The 21,106-nt window shown below is 34.0% G+C and overlaps 1 protein-coding gene across 5 annotated transcripts in view; it reads left to right on the top strand.

Moving 5' to 3' along the window:
* The window catches only part of CD36 (CD36 molecule (CD36 blood group)), a 78,965-nt gene that overhangs the window by 18,672 nt on the left and 39,187 nt on the right, over positions 1–21,106 (top strand). Inside the window, exons 1-2 of one of the 5 annotated variants that reach the window (XM_066240361.1) lie at positions 818–990; positions 5,241–5,527. The exons of 1 other annotated variant lie outside the window; for it this stretch is intronic. The gene's annotated coding sequence lies outside the window, so the exon portion shown is untranslated. Of the gene's footprint in view, positions 1–814; positions 991–5,240; positions 5,528–17,547; positions 17,690–21,106 lie in introns of those variants that run through there. 3 more of the 5 variants (XM_066240364.1, XM_066240360.1, XM_066240363.1) reach the window with 3 other exon arrangements.

Here is a 21,106-nt window from a genome sequence, read left to right as displayed (position 1 = left end):
ATGCCCCTCAAGGTGATAGGAGATCCATGACATTTCTGTGGTCTTTATTTTAGAGTTGATTACATGTACATATACACATATGCAATTGAGTAAAAAATTGTCATCAAGATGGTATGACAGCTCAATATATTAAAATGACTGCTTTGGAGAAAGGCTAGCATTTTAGAAGCTGGTAATTATTTCTTAATATTTATTATTTGACAAGTACATACATGTATGTTACTCCATATATTAAACCACTTTATTAAAGTATTCTCTTACTTGCAGACAAAAGCATCACAGTTGATTCAACTGTAGTTCAGCACTCTGACCTTGAACAATTTACTTACCTGTTAGTCCTCTTGCCTCTAAGTACTTTGCTACTTTCGCCATTTGAAATGCTAAGGAAACAAAAATGTGCTTCTGATAAGATTACCATTTCACAAATTAAATACAAAGTGATACTGCAAGTAATAGAAATGGTGATGTGACTATTTTAAAAGTTAGTCAACATGGTACAAGACCACGTTTCTTGCCTTTCATTCAGATTCTGAAGATAAGCATAATGCTTTTTTAAAATTCCAGAAATAGCTTTGGTTGTAGTTAGCCTAAAGGAAAAGGCATTATCTAGAATAGTATCTGGTACCTAGAAGGCATTCAATAAATATTTGTTGAATGAAAAAAAAAAAAGGAGGAAGTATCACAAGTTACTGTTTAAGGGTATTTCCTTTTGAAAGCCCAGTTATCTCCTTCTGGGAGGTTGCTTATATATCTGAATATTTGTGGGATTCAATGTTGAAGCTCAGTGAAATTCAAACCAAGAGGAGTCCAGTCCCTGCCCCAGGAACTTTGGGAGTTCCCCTGTGAAGAGGCAACCAGGATCTGGCTATTACCTAATCCAGTTGAGCAATAGAGAAGAGGGAGAGACTCCAGGACACAGTGTCTGACAGGAGCCAGAGCGAGGGTCACACTCAGAGTCTGCTGTACTCACTTTGTCTGGAGTTTGCTAAGGTTAGTAGAGCTTGGAAATGCATGTGATTGGGAGTCATTATTCCTAGGGGGTACCTGGAAGGCAGGCTTTAGAATGAGCGACCTGGGTTGTCAAAGGACTTTAAGGTGAGAGGATAAAGGAGATTCGGGAAAACCTGTGCTTCTTCACAGCCCACTGCCATGACCTAGTGCTCCAGCACAGGCTATCCTAGCCACCTTCTAAGAATGTTTCATAGTGAGAAATAAGAGAACAAGGAAATTTATATTTACAAATATTTTCCTCTGGGCTTTCAATTGGAAATCAACTTTCCCTGCATTTAATTTCTTTAAATAAGAATGCATTACTTAGATTTCCATCTTATTGTAAATTGGTTATTTATACAGCCTCAGGTTTCTTGTTCCCTTAGGCCTGAATAGGAGCGTTTGCTTTCTCTAACCCCTAGAATTCATAGTACAATAATATGCTTCATCCATAGTAAGGAACATACAAATATAGTACAATCTTTTTAAAATATGTATTACTTAATGCAGCAAAGTAATCTATAACTATCATAAACATTTACCTTTGATATGTTTAGTCTAAGTATTTTTAGATTTAAAATTAAAGTGCTTCCAAGTTATATATATACTCTTTATATAACCTTTCAGTCTTCATTATTTTCAAATAACATTATATGTTTTTATAATAGTCAATATATTTTCTCTCATTTCCTAAATATAAATGAACTTTTATTCATGTATAAAATAACAAAAAAATTTGTAAAATTCATCTAGCATGTTTTCTTCCTTTTTTCAGCTTTAAGTAAAATTTTTGTGCTTTAAAACAGAACTTTTAGTTCTTATGCTTCTTTATACAAGCAAAGTTACAACTTTTGGCAGCTTAATGTGAATTACTATTAAATTCTAAGGTAAAATTACATTTTTTCTACTAACAGTACCTGAACATATCAGGCACACAATTAATTTCTAGTGAATTTTCTCTAATCTTACTTATTTTGATATTACTGCACAACATTTTATGTTTTCTTCCTTGAAGTAACTGGTTTCTGGTAGAAATGGCTCTTTCTAAAGACAGAGAAATGTCATCTGCTGTTACCCCTTCTCTGTATTGGTCAGTACATGGTCAATCTTAAACTTATATTTGCTGAAGAAGCTGAAATATTGGTACATTCCTCTGTGCAGCTTGCCATCGCTCCTAACCCCCACAGGTCTTCTGCTGCACCCTGAATTCTCCTCTATGCCTCCTAGTGTACTATTTTATAATAATTCTTCTATATGTCTATCTAACCATCACTCCATGAAATCAAGGTTTTATTTTATTTATTTTAATAATCTCTGGACCTAGAAATATTTAGTACCCAGGAAGAATATTTTATTAAATAATTATGTGAATTAATATGTTGCTTTAACTATAACCTGTATATAAAATAATTTTAAAATATCAAAGTAGTATAAAAAATGGATCTGCTGAGAGATTTACATTGACAAAAGGTAAGGATTTAGATATGGGCAAGAAAATGCTTGTACTTAACTATGTATCCTATTTCTTCTGATGAATCTTTGGTATTACTTGTCATCTGGATGCATAAATTCAAGGTCACCCACTTCAACTAACTTAACATTTACCTAATTTTCCCTGTGTCATTTATACCCTCTATAAAAATGTGGCTAACAATACCTAATTACAGAATTTTAAATATATTTAAATAATGACACATGAAAGAATTTTAGTATGACACCTGACCTATGTTTTATGTTAAGAAATACTTGTCGTCTCTTTTGTACTTTCCTAAAACTTTTCAGATTGATCTACATGAAGGGGAAGAAACATAATATATTAATCAAATAGAAATATTTTATTTTATATGTACTAATTTACTTTCAATAATTTAAAATTTTTTAAATATTTAAAATAAAATTTAAACAGTCAAAAGAGTACTATAATAGTACTCTTAAGAGTACTATAATAGTACTCAGAATAGTTTTTAAAAATTAACTTCAGTCTGACCAGGCAGTGGCACAGTGGATAAAGCATGGGAGGCTAAGAACCCAGGTTCAAAACTCTGAGGTTGCCAGCTGGAGCATGGGCTCACAAGCTTGAAGGCAGACTCACCAGCTTAAGTGTGGGATCATAGATATGACCCCATGGTCACTGGCTTGAGCCCAAAGTTGCTGGCTTGAGCCCAGGGTCACTGGCTTGAGCAAGGGGTCACAAGCTCAACTGGACCCACCCCCTTCACTATCAAGGCAAGGCACATACAAAAAAGCAATCAATGAACAACTAAAGTCCTGCAACTATGAGTTGATGCTTCTCATCTCTCTCCTTCCCTGTCTTTATGTCCCTGTCTGTCTCTCTTCCTGTCTCTCTCTCTCTCTTAAAAAAATTAGTAACAGGATACCATGAACGAGAATAAAAAAGAGTTGTGAATTATTCCAATTATCCAGAAACTCAATATTACCTTGACTAGCATTACTGAAGAACAAAGAAGAAAAATGACACATAAAAAATTAAAGCAATCCTTTAAAAAATATCAATCCAGAACCAAGAAAAAGATATGCAAACAGGGATATAATTGGGGAAAAAATGGAAACATAAGGCGAAAAAGGAAGTAATATTCTGGAAGAGGTAATTTGCTCTTGTTTCTTAACATCAAGGCAATATAGAACAAGAAGTTCCAACTATCTAAATCTCAGAATCTTCTTCTGTGAAATGATCAGGACTTGCTGATTCCTAAGATTCCTTCAATTTCTGCAATATAAATGTCATGAACAAGAGAGAAAAAATGTATCATACATAAAAGTGGGTGAAAGGTCTTTGAACTAAGAGTCACAGCTATTTATATCGGAATAAATGTGGATGTCCTTTGAGTTCAAGAGACTGTGGTTTTTCACCTAGAATTTGTATGTGGAATTGTCTTGTGTGTGTGAGCTGCATCTCTAGTATGTGAGTTCATTGAAAGTATGTGTGGCTAAACTATCCAAGCCAGCATGGGCACATAATACTAGTGGGCTCTCTTAGTATGTATTGGTAGCCTTCAATAAATAACAGTAGGAGAGTTATAGATCTCCCCAAAACATGTACAATAAAACCCTCTCTGGCTTCTGACTGAAGCAATTGAGTAGAAGCAGGATCCCAGCTTGTTCCATGTGCTCCTGGAAGTCCCTGCTCCCTATCCTATTAGATGTCTCAATGGTTCTTGCATGGAGGATCCATCAGAGGCACACACTTAACATTCTTAACTTAACTAACTATGGAATTCAACTAACCATCCATTCATAGTCAGGAAACCAGAATGCCCTGAAATCAAGAGGTAGACAATGGGCTAGTTTTGAACTAAGCGTTAAGCACCTAGGTTCTGAGGGTTGTTATAGCCTGTGATAGAAATGTAAGTAGTTAGCCAGTAGTATTTGTAGCCAATTCATAAATCTTTGAAACCATTTCACCAGTGAAACCATCATTATTAAATTTATTATGCAATTGTCTATTAAATTTTGAGAGAAAAAAAGAACTAAATTATAGGCTTCAATGACATTCTAAGCAGACAGGTCTTGAATGAATGTTCAAAACTAGAGTAGCTACCTACCCACTTTGAGAAGGTAGACTAAAAGTACTTAGTACTCACACATTGTACTTTCTATGGAAGTGTTTGAAGTACATTACAGAAAAACTCATAGGAATAATCATACTTTCTTCCTCTCGTGGCTGAGTTCTGGGCACACATGGCCACATGACAAACCTTCACTGAGTATGCATGTGTATGAGATTGAATGTCATCAACACAAATCCCCAAGGAAGAATCGCCTTACATACATGGGAAAAATTATTTTTGTCTCATTTAGCAACATACTGTAATGACTTGTTTTTTATTTGTCCTTATTTTTGTTTTCATTTTTTTATACTTATGAGATGCATAATATTAGTATACCCACCAAATATTACTATTTTAATTTTCTTATATGGCAAAAGAATGTCATAACTATTTTAAATCTGAACTTGTTCGTTTTGCAAAGCCCTGCCTAATGTTGCTGTGATCTGCTTTCCAAAGCTAGAATGTCCGCTGATGCTTTGTTCTTATCTTAAAAACCCATGTGCATTTTGCCATGCATTTCCTCTGAGGACTGCAAAGCCCTATAACTAACACACAGGATAAAAAAAGTCAAGAGAATTTCTCTGAGAAAATACGTAGAGATATCCCTGGAGAGGGAGCTGCTTCTGTGTTCTTTTAAACGTCACAGAGTAATTGTTTATTTTGTGTTGTTGTTTTTTTAAGAGAGAACTAGGGTGAAGAGCAGCTCATTTTCAAGTTGGAGAGCTTGACAAGCACCGGCTGCAGGGTTTACTTTGGTTTAGAAATCCACTGCCTCACTGGAGTGTCAATCTAAATTCCACAGCCATTCTTGCCTACTCGGAGGAGGGGCTGACTGATGTACAGCAGGGATTTGGCCCAGCACTTTGGGCAAACACAACTAGAGTCATCAGTGTGTTTGTCTTCAAACCAGCATTCTGAAAGAGAGTTAACATTGGTGGCCTTGCATTTTTCCATCGGACCTCTAACTGGTAATTACACCTATGTAATCATTGTTAACTTATCTTACCTAGCAATGTAGAGTCAAGACTGGTGTTTGCAATACTAAAATCTCTTACTTTAATCTGATTTTTGCTTTGTTCTTGTCCATTTTAAACTATACTTACATTTTTCTCTTCTCTTGGGACATAGAGTATATAAAATATACACACACATTCAGGCACCCTGATCCAAGCTTTTAGATAAGGAGTTGTATGTAAAAGAAAATGGAAAGAATTGGTCAGGTGTAGTAACATTATGATGTTTGTGTCAATAATAACTACAATAGTAAGTGACAAGACATTCAAAATTATTTGAAATTATCCATGCCTTCCAATATACATGCATTTATATACATGCAACAATACAGAAAAATTGGAAAAACATATTAAAAGGGCAAAATTATGTGTAGCTATTTTTTATTCTTAAGTATACACTCAGGAAAACTGTTAACTATTAGATGGTTGCTTTTTACCTAGAGATGTAATTATAATAAATATCGTTATGTAGCTTCTGGACTCTATTATATGATGATTGTAAGGTAGAGTTGTTGTCTTCCCAATCGTGGACAGAAAAGAATATCTCCTTCCCCTCCCCACTTCTTACACTTGATAGTAACCAGTAGAGATCACAGGCAGTTTCTACTGCTGGCATTCCTAGAATGGCTGTAGTCAACAGGTGGATATTGTGACCTGCTAGAGAAGTGAGTTTGCACTTAATGGTATGGCCAAGTTAAAGAACTCTGTCATCATATTATAAACCTGACTTGGGTTTCTGCATCTCTCATGCAAAAGCTAACAAGATATAGAAAGTAATGTTTAAAAATTAACCATTAAGTGAAAGCCAGTTTTCAATTTGCAAAGCATTCCTTGAAAAAAATCATTCCTTGATTTTTTTTTTTTTGGTAAAAATACAAAATGATAATGTGAAGTGCAGGAAATCAGGTATTAGAATTAGGTAAAATTTTATAGGTTACAGATATAATTTTATTGGTCACATAGGTCTGGGTCTAGTGATATTTTATTTCAACCTGAATTGTGATATAATATTCTATAGAGACAGACAATATTATATGCTCAACTTTATTTCATTGTGATTATCTTAAATAGTTAGAAATTGAGCCTTGTGCTTTAACAGAGAGCAATGGAGGCAATGGTTTGCCTCAGTGGATTGTATGTGAGAATAGGAAACTGAAGAAAATGTTTAATATAGACATGGACAAGAAATGTTAATGCAACTTCATTGAAGGAATAATCTATAACCGTGCTTACACTTTCAATCTACACAATTCTGTTTGACATGTAGGTGGTTAATATAGTCATTTGAACTTTCTATACATGCTATAATTAAATATTCCAGTATAAGATCACAAGCAATTACTGATTTAAAATTGTTACCTATTAATAACTATTAGAAAAAATTGAAATGACATACTGTATAATAATGCTAGTAAACAAATATATTTGTATATTAAAAGGCAAGGACTTTATGATTGCCAGTATTATATAACTGACTTTGTTTTTAGAGATTGGATTTTATGTTACGTTTTATTTAGTCATTTAGCAAATATTTGTCTGCCCAACGCTACTGAATTTCCTCCACTTAGCATTTTGAGTAATCAATTATTTACCCAGTATGAATATTACTATTTAACAAATTAAGTGGATATCAATACAGAGCAGACTTTATAGGTCACTGTCTACTGGGCCTTCAGGAAATACTCTGCTGAGTTTGGTGCCACAGGTGCTCACTTTCTCCCAAAAGGATGATGAAAGACCAGCGGACTCCTAAGTACCTGAAGTCTGTGGAGTCTCAGGTTGCTTAGAAACTCAGCGACTTTGGGCTTGCTATGGCAACCCAATTGATCAGTGAGTGCAAAACTCATTTAGTTGGCATTGAGCCATATCTTCATATTTTGCTTGTATGGAATATATAGATTGGGCCCTTTATTATATATCAGAATTTTACTATTTACAAAAGCTAAATAATATTACAATTTACCAAAATTTTAAAATAGTAATTTATAGTTTATAATAGCAACTACATAAAAATTAAGCTTAAATTCACAATTTCATTTTAGTTATTTGAAATTTATTGTCTGGTTGTTACTATCCCATTGTCTAAGCTTACATATGTGATTTGCATTAAATTAAAAGCATGAGAAAGCAAGACTAGCATCATATATAAACTATATGGTAATAAGGAGATTCTGTATATATGACTTCTACTAATAATCCTAAAGAAACAATCTATAAATTTATCCACATACATGTAGTACACTTGAATGATATTTTCATTTTACATTAACTCCTTATTCCCATATAAATACAATTAATATGTTATATTATTTCTCTTTAAAATATTATGTCTTAAATAATATGTCATGCAATCTAACACATAAATGTATTATAAAATGATTTATAATTAATTTATTTGAAAAGTTTATTTCTGCAATAATGGAAAGATATTAAAAAACATATGCTTATCCTTAGGTTGATTATTTGCTCCCTGCAGTACCTTTTCAACTGTTGAACCTTTCTGATTTTAGGCATGCTTTCAGATTTTAATGATACTTAATTTTACACATTCATGCTATATATAAACTGTGTCTCTCGGATATTGGCACTGTATTTCTCTTACCTCCCTATGGATCCCAGCTCTGTGTTTATTCCAGCCTCTAGCAGGGCTAAAGCTGCGGCCTCTCCTGAGAAAGGACTGTTCCAGGTTCTGGTCACTGTCCTTGTCTCTTGGGTTTTTGCATCTATACACTTTGTTTTGATATTTAAGAGTTCATCATATGACACTTTCTCCTGGGAGTAAAAGAATCAGTCTGACTCAAGGTTTTATGGCACAAGATTACATTTGGTGATTTTTTTTCCATTTTTCTTCACTCTTTATTTATTTCTATAAACTTCTGCAATTGATTAACTTTTTTCAGTCCTCTAGTATGTCAATTCAACTGAGCAATGTCTAGGTTAATGATGGTATGTCTCATCTCACAGATGGAATCAAGGATAAAGACAGACCTTAGGCTGTTTTTCTTGAATTAACTGCCATTGAAACAGAAAAGCTGTTCCCAGAGTCCTTGTTTTAGGCTCCAAAGACTAGGCCACACTGGCACCCTCAACAGAGGTACATCTTGTAGTCAGATAAAGGCCCACTGTTAACAAAATAAATGAGCAGTTCAGAATAAATCTACTCAACAACCCAAAGGAATCAAACTATTAGCAAGGGATCACATATATTAGTCTATAAAGAGATAGTAGATTGGCATGCAAAAATTTCAATGGCAGAGTATTATATTCAAGATACTTGGAAAGAATTTTTAAAAGGCAGGAGAAAAACAATGCAATCACTTAATGATCTATATTTAATATTTAATCATGGTTTTTGGTGCAATTGTATTATTTTAATAACTTTTAGAAATCTTTATTTTAATCAGTTATGTATACTTCTGGCAATGGACATATAAACACAATTGGTACATTATATTGTTTAAAATGTTTAAGGAAGCTTATTTGAGGAGCATGTCATTCATCCTTGTTGCAGTTACTCAATAAATGTCTGGAATGAAAGGGGTACTAAAGCCCTTCAAAACAGTATTTCTAATGTGGAAGAATCGGACTATCTGTGTAATATATTAAGAGTTCTGCTTAAAGCAGATTACATCTGTTTTTTATCCATTGCATGTCTGGAGTCTAATATGTGTGTGTGTGTGTGTGTGTGTGTGTGTGTGTGTGTATGTGTATATATATATATATATATATATATATATATATATATGCGCACATCTGGAAAGTAACCAGTATCAGATAACTTGGAAAAGTAAAGTTATCTCTTCTCCTAACAAAGAATTTAGCATACTCATGTCTTTTAAATCTATGCTGTAATTCCTATTGTGTAGGTTCTTTAGCATCTATAGTGTAGAAAACCATTTTGCAGAGATATTTTTTTCGTTTTTTCCTTTTTGTTTTAGAGGCCTACTCATTCAGTAGTAATTTTATGATCACACTTCATGAGCTAGAACTTGGTGAGATGTTTTTAATGAGCTAGAACTTGGTTAGATGTTTCAATTGTTTAAAATATATAAGCTAAAGTTCATGTTTAATGTAGACTCTGAGGGTAACAGTTTGGATACTTTAACTCAAACTATCTGAATTAATATGGGGACTTCAGGGGTCCTACATAATTGAAAACTCCAGAGTTAATATTCTGCAGGCACAGTTGGGTCAAACTACTGCCTCTGTCTTTTTAACTGTCTCTGTTCTTCCCTCTACTTGGGTGTTGGCTTTGATCCAGGGTGACTTTCCTTGCAGTTCCGAGATGGCCCGCAGCAATATGAGTACAAGTTTCCTTATTACACAGAGATGATGGCGCTGGGGAAGAGATTGTAGTAGAAAGAATGATTCCCACCAATGCTGAACAAAAGAGCATAGGTTTTGTGAGTCTTGAGGGAAAATGCATGTTATTATAACACTCCCCATTTAAGTAGTTTTTGATAATATTTGGAAAACCATGATTGTGTATTGAACTTCCATTGGAGGTAGGGTGGCTTTCAAAACAGAAATGTCTGTAAATATCTGTAGACAGTGTGAGTATATCCATAAGAAGAGTGAGGGACCAAAGGTTTCTGCCGATACAGGGATAGCCGTGCTTTCTGTAAGTGTAAGTGCAATTAAATTAAGTTAATTTGGATATAATTCCAGATTTACATACCTGGCACAGTGTATTATTTTGAAAGAATATTAGATAAAAATGAGTCATCACAAAAAGTCAATGAGAACAGATAAATGTAGGGTAATCAAAGAAGAACAGAAAGTAAAAAAAAAAAAAAAAGAAGAAACCCAGAAGCTTGTGAAAGACAAAAGAATCTATACAAACGATACTTTGGGACATGCTTCTTATAACAAGAGAAATGTTTAACGGTTTTTAATTTTGATTTGCATGACATGGTGATGTTTCCATGTGTTTGCGGACTGACTTCACCTTCAAATTTTATTCACTGTAGCCTTCTTTCCTCCAACCTACTGTGATTTCCCAGTTTTCCCTGAGGGACTGCAGAAAATGAGAGGAAAAACAGGCCTAGCAGCAATCTTGGATCATGTCCAGGAAATGTTTTTAGTCCTTGGAATACATGGCAGATGCTGCTCGGAGTCTTGTATATACAGCTTAGGAAACAATGGTATCCTCAGCCTATTTCACCCTAAACAGGAAAGCACTGTGTTGTTAACAAAAGGACCTGTACAAGTGCACTGAAACTTACCCAGACAACATAAGCATCTAGATTCACATTTGTAGCTCTACCCATGCCCTGTGAAGCAGGACAGTTTGCTTACCTAAATACCACAACTGAGAAACCACTGGCCCCAAAAGCCAAGAAAATAGTTGTACACGAGCAGTCTTTTAGGATAGATGTACTAATTGAGCAGTGTAAACTAGCAGGAATAAGCAGAAGTATTTAAGGGTGACATTCCATAGCAGTTCAGATTCCAACCTACTGTTTATTTAAGTCACAATGTCAGAACAAAAGAGAATAGTGACATTCAAGTATCTGAAAGGGAGGGTCACAATAAACTTGTTCTGAGTCCTTTGGTGCTTGTTGGAGAACAATGAAGATGACAGACACTTTCCTAAAGGCAGGATTGATGCTACCTAAGTCCACCTAGTAGAAATAGGATGATAAGTTTCTTTGTCCTTAAATTTCTCTTTTTATAAAATCCATTGTTAGTGCTCCATAATGTCAGACAAACTTTAATTGTTGATACTAAAATGGCAGGGTTAAAATGAAGTTTAATAAGTCAAACTCCTCTGTTACTTAAAAATTAAGTGTGCAGATTCCAAAAGGAAGGATTTACCTTGTCTCTGACAAATGTTCATTTCTCCCATCAAGCAATAAACAGCTATTACAGACACACATTCAAGACAATTGCAGGGTTTTGATTTTTGGAATTGTTCTGAATTTATGTGAAATCTGTCTTATGCATCATAGAGTAGTAGTCTGCCACTATTTATTCTGTCTGGATTCTTATGTTTACAATTTCTAGAGTATACTCATGGAAATATGTAAAAAAAATCAATTTAAACAACCTATAACATTTCTAGGAAAACATTTGCTTCTTGAAAACATTAAGAATATATTTCAAGTTCTCCCAAGGGGTTCATCTGAGAAGTAGCATTCTAAAACAACACCGTTGTTCTCTTGGAATACAAAAAACTTGGTCTTTTCCAAGAGCCCACTGAGGGTCAACTTTGAAAACAATGGTTTGATTTTTCTATAAGGTTTTTTGTTTTGTTTTGTTTTGTTTTTAAGAGACAGAGAGAGAGTCAGAGAGAGGGATAGATAGCAACAGACAGACAGGAACAGAGAGAGATGAGAAGCATCAATCATTAGTTTTTCGTTGCGACACCTTCGTTGTTCATTGATTGCTTTCTCATATGTGTATTGACCAGGGGCCTTCAGCAGACTGAGTAACGCCTTGCTCGAGCCAGTGACCTTGGGTCCAAGCTGGTGAGCTCTGCTCAAACCAGATGAGCTTGCGCTCAAGCTGGCAACCTCAGGGTCTCGAACCTGGGTCCTCAGCATCCCAGTCTGACACTCTATCCACTGCGCCACCACCTAGTCAGACTCTATAAGGTTTGATAGACTGTTTTATATTCCTTTAAAACTCCTAGCAGAATTGCTGTGTCACTCAAACACAGAGTTTGTGCCAAATGGTTCTTCGAAGGGTCAGGGAGAAGGATCAAACTTCTCTATTTCAAAGACAGAGAGAGAGAGAGAGAGAGAGAGAGAGAAAGGCATCCAAAATATATTTCCTGTGTGGTGATTTTTAAAAATTGTTGTTATATAATGTGGTTTTTCAAAACTTTTTTTTCAGCTTTAAAAATCTAATTAGATATATGCTTCCAAGTCCCTAAAAAAGTGTGTGTGTGTGTGTGTGTGTGTGTGTGTGTGTGTGTGTTTAACTCTTTCAGAAATCTGATGCTCAAGTGTTGGATATATTTGAAGTTAAGATAACAGACTGTCAGATGACATAAATGTCAATATAATTTAGATTTTCCAAGATACACTTGCCAGTGTGGCTAGTATAACTATTTATTAAATGGAACAAAATCACTTTGTCTCATCATTCATCCAATTTCTTTATATCAGTTTTTCTGTTTTTGTACATTCATCATGCTCTTCAACATTTTAAATGTTGTTTAAACAGAATAACAAAAACCTGATATAATTTTAGCATTTTGAAGTACATCTTTTTGATGAAGCTGTGAGTCAATCAAATGAGAAGTGATTTCTCTAACTCTTCTTAAAAATATTTTATTTATTTCAGCCTGACCAGGTGGTGGTGCAGTGGATAGAGTGTCGAACTGGGAACGGAGGACCCAGGTTCGAGACCCAGAAGTAGCCAGCTTGAGCACGGGTTCATCTGGTTTGAGCGAGGCTCACCAGCTTGAGCCCAAGGTCACTGGCTCAAACAAAGGGTCACTCTATCTGCTGTAGCTTCCCCCCCAGTCAAGGCACATATGAGAAAGCAATCAATGAAAAACTAGGTACTGCAACAAAGAATTGATGCTTCTCATCTCTCTCCCTTCCTGTCTCTCGCTATTTGTGCCTCTCTCTGTCTCTCTCTCTCTCTCTGTCACACACACACACACACAAAAATTCATTTTTAAGGTCCCACCCATTTCAGGGACGATTTCTATTCTAGATTACATTTCTCTCTCTCTCTCTCTCTCTCTCTCTCTATATATATATATATATATATATATATATATATATATATATGACTTATTTATTTCTATCTCAGAAAAAGAGTATAGGCTCTCAGTTAGTCTATGTGGCTTTTAATCCTGGTTATCAGCTAGTTGTCTAAAGAGCCAAGTAAGGCGATATAATAGGTCAACGAGGTAACATATAAATTACGTAGTTTAACAACTAGCAGATAGCAAGCCCCCAATATGTGTTAACTCTGTTATTATATCATTATCATAATTTATGTCTTTGCTTATTACAAATTCTAGAATTATATTGTATATTATACTAAAATTCTTTTCATTTCCTGAACTGTAAAAAAAGAAATTATTTCAAAATCTTTATTTACTACGTAGAACCTATATGGAAATTTATGTGTTGCCCAGTTCACAGTTTCGTTATTGTTAATAAAGCTGGAATCAGCACGTGAGCCATGTGATCCTCTTCTAGAACTTTTATAATACATCTCTCATCCGTTTTCAACTGTGTTGCAATATTTATCTTACTCAACTTACTTGATCTTCCTCTTTTACTTCACAAGTGTTAAATTCCATGAATCAGCTTATCTAAAAGTACTGGTATAAAGGATTTTTAAGAACCATACAAATGCTAGAATAAGATTTATAATCTTTATATTCTTGAAGTGGAAAAAGACTTTCAAAACATAATGCAATACTTAAGAGAAAAATTTTAAATGTCTATTACTAGGAGTCTGGTCATTAAAAGACAAAACATTATTGTAAAGTATTTTTTTAATTTTGGAAAAAAGTTTATGCATGAAATGAGGGTATCTCTGAGGCACACAGTGTGGGAAGAGGCAAATTGCAGAAAGTATGATTCATTATATCCATTATCCCATATACATATGTATATAAGTCTAAAATTCATAAGATTACTGGAGTGGAGAGACCATAACTAAGACTGGTTACTTCTGAGGAATAGAATTAAGAGTTGAAAGAGACTTATTTTATACCTTTCTATAATTTTTAATATTTCCTAGTTGTCTATATTACTTTAATAAGTTTCCTAAAATAAATATGTGCTTACTAGCCAATAATCACCATAGCAATTATTTATTAAACAAACACTATATATCAGGTCCTGCACAAAGTCCTTCATATTATTAGTCTTAACCTTTACAAAAATTCTACACTGGGGATATTTCATTGTGACTAAGAAAGGCAAAGTAGTTAGGAAGAGAGGAATGCCTAATTAGAACTCAGGTCCGTTCACTTTCACATTGAATGCTCTATCCCAATCAAACCATTGCATATTTGTGCATTATAACCCAGATTTCTGGTTATTCTCACTCCCTTTGAAATATTATTATGGTTATGATAATCATAAGAGTTTATTCATTCCACCAGCTTGAGCCTGCTCTGTACTCTGTAGAGTCAGCAGTGAATGAAGCAATAAGTCTCCACCTCCTCAGTAAGCCGACATGCTAGCAGATGCACAAGCATGACCAGAAAATAAGTCAAGTGCATGTCTCATGATGCTGTGCTATGTAATCTGCAGAAAATAAAACAGGAAGGGAGAAAAGGGGCAGGAGCCCAGTGGGAAGGAAAACACATTTGAGTGCCCAGGAATTGGGCCGTTATCAAGTGTTACACACAACTCACCTCATTTAGTTCTATTATTACCCTCTTATGTAGTTTTCTTTATTTTTTGATTAAGAAAATAAGAATCAGTAGTTATTTAATTCCTAATCCTTATTCATTGTAACCAGTACCTGGTAACATCAGGATTCAATTATGTCTGTCTGATTCCAAACCCTATGTGGTCTCTCACAAAAAGAGTTTTTGGCCCTGGCCGGTTGGCTCAGTGGTAGAGCATCGGCCTGGCATGCAGGAGTCCTGGGTTCGATTCCCGGCCAGGGCACACAGAAGAAACACCCATCTGCTTCTCCACCCCTCCCCCTCTCCTTCTTCTCTGTCTCTCTCTTCCCCTCCTGCAGCAAAGGCTCCATTGGAGCAAAGTTGGCCCGGTCACTGAGGATGGCTCCATGGCCTCTGCCTCAGGCGCTAGAATGGCTCTGGTTGCAACAGAGTGACACCCCAGAGGGGCAGAACACTGCCCCCTGGTGGGCATGTCAGGTGGATCCCGGTAGGGAGCATGCAAGAGTCTGTCTGACTGCCTCCCCATTTCCAACTTCAGAAAATTACAAAAAAAAAAGAGTTTTCAAAGAACTGTGCCAAAGTTGACTTTATTATACTGAAAAATGTATCTAGTATGATAGTAGATTTACAAAAGACAAGGGTATACTGTCTTATAAAACACATTCCTTCAAAATATTGTGGGTGCATAATCTTATAAAAATAAAAACCTCAACATTCTTTTCTCTAAAATGGATGCATTTTCCTGCCTATTTTAAGGTGTTTATTTTTGTTCAAAATCTAAATATGTAGCTGTAAATGTTACTTAGCTATGTGCTTTCTGGTTCTTGTGTGCTAAGCTACTCAGGAGTGTTGTCTGGGACTGGACATTTTACAGCTCCTGGGAATGTGTATCTGATCCTTGGCCTGCTCATGGGGTGTGTGATATTCTCCTCTCCAGAGACAGTAAGAGGATTGGGTGGATGGCACTAGGCTTCTGATTGAATATGGACCCAAGTAAGTTCAATGTCAGTTTAGGCATCTGTTTTGCATGTCTTTATTCTGAAATATCTTTCTCTGATACTGTTCATATTTTTATTATAATTTAACTATTCATTCAATATGTCTAAAATATGCTCTTAAAAATGTCCTATCTGAACTCCTGTGTTGGTGAACTATTTCTAAATACTGTAGTCACATTGGAATTGTGTGTGGGTGTATGTGTGTGTGAGAATTGGGTTGAGAAGAAAATACTATGCTTAATCAAAATATTTAATTAGCTTTTATACTACCTTTGTTCTAACACGATAAAGATAAAAGGTCATCCTTCTAAGGAAATCATCTTTTTAAGGTAACTGAAATTTCTGTAAGCTCTTCCAAAATGAAAAGCATAAATGATAATGAGATTGCGTAAGGCCATTCATACTTTACCCTAATTAAGTGGTTTGAAATTTTAAAAATAAATCCCAAAACACCTAACATATTTTATAACATGTTATTAATTTTTAAATAAATGTGTCAGTAAAAGTACCTTGGAAAAAGAATGATAGCTGAGAAAAGAGCCCTCGGTCCCCCTGCAGCTGCGCTGACTGCTGACAGCAGAGTCCCCACAGCCCGGGGCAGCAGCAGGTGGCCATAGGACTGGCTTAAATGTGTTCTAATGAACTACATATATTTCTGCTTGTTTTTGTTAAGTTGCTTTATTTCAAGGTTGACTTGGAAGCATCCTTGGAAGCATTTATTAGAAGCCTGTCTGATAGGTGACAATTTAACCTTCTGAGATTTTTATTGTGCCTGTAGTATTCTGAGAATTTCTTTGTAGGAATGGATTCTTGATATTGTGGGTCCTTTTCCCAAAAGTGAAAGGCCTCCTATTTTGATTAGATTTAAAATAAATTACTTTCTTATAAAGTAACACATGTTTGTATATATATACAGTATATGTATTTTAAAAGGTCATTCTAAATAGTAATTCTATTTAAAAGTTATTTAATAGTTCTTTTGGCTGAAAATTTTTAAGAGAAATTTAATATTTGATATTTGTAAGGGAATTTTGCTGTGCCTATAAAACTTTCATAAAACGAACAGAAAATGATAAATGATTAGAACTTCCAGGTAGAACAATAGGCTATTTCCTTTTTTAAAGTTTGTTTGTCATACTTGTTAACTGACACAATTTCCAGCTGTTTTCAAAGTTATTAGTTTCAACGCACTTCAGATTAATACTGTTTAGAAGAGTGTGTTTTACTTAAACTTCATGAAATGAGTTTGGCGTACTAATCATGACACGGAAGTGAAACTGTGATTAATCCTCTTAATTTCCACTTTCACACCCCTACCCTTTCTTCGTCATTTGAAGTAATGACCGTGTGATGAAAAAAATATATTTGAGTCAGCTTCAGTTCCTTTTTCCTCCCTGGCCTCTAACTTACTTGGATGGGAAAACTACCAAAAATAAAAAATAAAATGAACTACTACTGAATATCTCAGATATAGGTAATGGGTCCTCTCTGACCATAAAAATAAAGCCTAAGAGCCACACCTATGGTGTGACATGTGTGAGTTTCTTTCTTTTTTAAAAAATATCTCTGGCAACAAACCATTCACTGGAATTTGACATTGTGGGGTGGTTTGGTTTTTTTTGTTTTTTGTTTTTTGGGTTTTTTTTTTTTAGCGTATTTAAACTCACACACTGTATGCAATGAGGATCTCAGTGCAGGGTTTTTTCTGCAGAATACCATTTGGTTCTAAGAATTATCTGTCAAATGTTGGAGCATTTGATTGAAAAATCCTTCTTAACTTTTTTAAAGGTAAGTCATATGATTCTTTTTAAGTTAAAAAGATTTCAATCTTCCAAATGATAGGAGATGACACTATAAAAACACTCTTCAGAAGTTACTCAACAACAACAAAAGGCTGTAGCTGTTCTCCTAAAGTCTAGGCTTTATTTAAAAATTAGGTCTGTGTTGTTTGCCAAGTTATCAATTGTCTACATTTTATGTTTAAAAAAACCTGAAACCTTGTTTGATGGTTTAATTACATTTTACTTCTCCATGTTTAAAATACTATGTTTTTCTGTAAACATTTAATTGTTAATATTTTAAATTATTTACAATCCGATTTGATTATTTATAAAACTTCATTGTATGCTTAGATTGCTTATACATGGTTTTGAATTTAAACTATTAATACAGATTATGATGAATGAAAACCATATAGTAGAATTAGTTGTTAAAAATGACTTGCCACCCTTATGTCAATATGCTCTCTAGTGTGCAACTGCTAACTACTTACTACTTTATAGAGGCATTAGCTTATTTAATTTTCTATCTGAATTGCACAATTTTTGTTGAATTTGATTTTGACTTTGTCTTCAGGGTTAATACAATGTGTATATAGATATGTTCCTATTAACTATTTTTTAAATGAACAAATGTTATAATTTATCTGGGAATGCTAAATTATACTAATTCCAAATAATAATTCTATTTTTTATCATTGGCCCAAGTGTAAATTATATAAAATTCGGTAGCAGAATACAAATAAACAAAAATTAATGTTTTGGGCTATTTAGGAAGCTTACTACAAATATCAGCAAATAGTTTTATTGAATGAGAATCAAGGAGAAATAAAAGATAAATCATTTTGAAGGAATTGAAATTTCAATTTAATTACAGTGACTAAATGCATATTTAACTGTAAATGGCATAAATTTACAGATAGTTATAGGAATTATTAAGTAACATATTGAAGTATGTTTTTAAGTTGTTTGCATGCATTTTTCAGTCCATTCTTATGTGATTTAAAGTTAGTAATGCCTTGTGAATCTAAAAGAAACATTATTTTTAATATTGGTTCAAAAAATAACCAAAATGAAATTTTAAAAAAATCTTGTTAATAAAGACTCCAGCAGTCCATTGAAATTAATGAGAGAAAATATAAAGATATTTTTTCATTTACAAAAATCTTTATTAAGCCAGAACAAAACCTGGAGGAATCTCATAATTTGAGAAGTGCTTGGACAAAATGTACTGACAATTTGGGAATTTACCTCAGAAGTTATAGTTGCCACTCTTATTTTTTATAAAAATATTTGGCCAGACACATTTGAATCTTATGGATCTTTTGTTCCTGAAGGAACTAATTTTGTAACTGTTTTCTGATTTAACTACAATGTGTTTTAGTTCCCTGGCCTAAGCCATGGCTAAAAGTTTCAAGTAGCATTTTCTTACCTACTGGCTTTTATCCATTTGCATGATATTCTAAGTTTCTGTATGTAAAAAGAATAAACTATCTTACCAAATTAAATTGTAACCTAAGTTCTTTGCAAAAAATCATTTCTACTTATATAAACTGTATATGTTTATAAGCTTTTTTAATTATAATACTTTACTTGGTCTATATGAAATAACTTTATGCTATGATTGTTCAAGATAATATTTTGTAATATTTCAAAATAACACTAATATATTCTATGATAGGAATTTTTAAACATCTGATTTAATTTTATTTGACATTTATAACCTTATTTAATGTATAATATACCCATTTTATAGAGAGTTAAGGTACAAAGACACCATAATGTTAAGACTCAGAATTGAACCTATAATGCCCAGAATTTTAACTATTACAAATCTTATAATATCTTACTATTATAGTAGAATTTGGGGTATAAAATAGGTAATAGAATTCCATTCTAGGATTCAAAGATTAAGAATGGCTCTAGATCAGGGGATCAGGGTAGTCAACCTTTTCATACCTACCGCCCACTTTTGTATCTCTGTTAGTAGTAAAATTTCTAACTGTCCACCAGTTCCACAGTAATGGTGATTCATAAAGTAGGAAAGTAACTTTACTTTATAAAATTTATAAAGCAGAGTTACAGCAAGTTAAAGCATATAATAATAATTACTTACCAAGTACTTTATGTTGGATTTTCACTAACTTTGGCAAAATAAATCTTTATAAAACAACTTACTATAGTTAAGTCTATCTTTTTATTTATACTTTGGTTGCTTTGCTACTGCCCAACATGAAAGCTGGAACATCCACTAGTGAGTGGTAGGGACCAGGTTGACTACCACTGCTCTAGATAATCCCATTTAAACCAAAACAGATATGACTCTTATTACTTCAAACCCACAGTAATCTCTGTAAATAAGTACTCCAAAAAGTATTCCTACACATAGGCTTCTTTCTAGACAGGTCCTTTAATATATAAAGTTCAAAGTACTTTTTGTTTTAATTTTTAAGACTACTATCAAAACAAGTTTTAAATTTTAATATGTGAAAAGTATAATTTGAAGTATATTATTGTTTTATATTGTACATGTCTATAAGTATTTATTATTATATATATACTTATATCTGCATATTCTGATAGGATGGAAATGCATGTATAAATTAAAAGGATTGTGGTAAGTCATTAAGAAAAGATGTTGGATATCTCTTATTCTAGTTATTTAAAAATGTTCTTCAGAGCCCTTGGGTTTTGTGTGGGTGACTCAGAGGCCAAGTGAGGTGTGACGGGAACAGGAAAAGGCCACAGTTTCTGCCCCCTTTTAACTATCTTCATGTATTGGGATTGCATGTGAATTTTAATTTGAAGGAATAATTCTATCTCTAGACAAAGGGGAAGGGATTAAGCAAAGGAAAAAAGCTCATAAACACTGATAACAGTGTGGAGATCACAAGAGGAACGGGGTGGGGAGGTGGAAGGGGTAAAAGGGGATCAATAGTGACAGATGGACACTGGCTTGGGGTGGTGACCCCAGTGCAAGGTACGAATAATGTATTCTAAAACAGCACACCTGAAACCCATATAATTTTAGTAACCAATGTCACCCCAACAAATTCAATTTCAAAAAAGAAAGTAAATGAATAAATGAAAATAAAGCACAGCTGGGCCACACCCGCAGGGTTTCTGCTTCCGCGGCTGGGGGACAGGACATTTGCGTTTTGAAACTGCTTCCAGGGGCATCAGCAATCTTACAGTAGCATGACTGTGGACCATAAGCTACATGAGTGTCCTGTCTGGTCAGAGGCAGGTTAAGGTTGGTTGAGGCCCAAGTACAGAAGAAAATATTGGCCCCTTAAAAAAAAGAGAGAGACAGGAAAAATGAAAACACATTTTAACCATATTTTTATATAAATAAAAAATATGTACTATTAATGTTAAAATTGCACATATGAAACCAAACTTGGTGTCATTAGAAAAAAGTGTACAG

This window comes from Saccopteryx bilineata, chromosome 7 (assembly GCF_036850765.1).
Source record: "Saccopteryx bilineata isolate mSacBil1 chromosome 7, mSacBil1_pri_phased_curated, whole genome shotgun sequence".
Classification (NCBI taxonomy): Eukaryota; Metazoa; Chordata; class Mammalia; order Chiroptera; family Emballonuridae; genus Saccopteryx; species Saccopteryx bilineata.
Note: the sequence above shows the minus strand (reverse complement) of the source record. Positions and strands in the feature narration are given on the sequence as shown.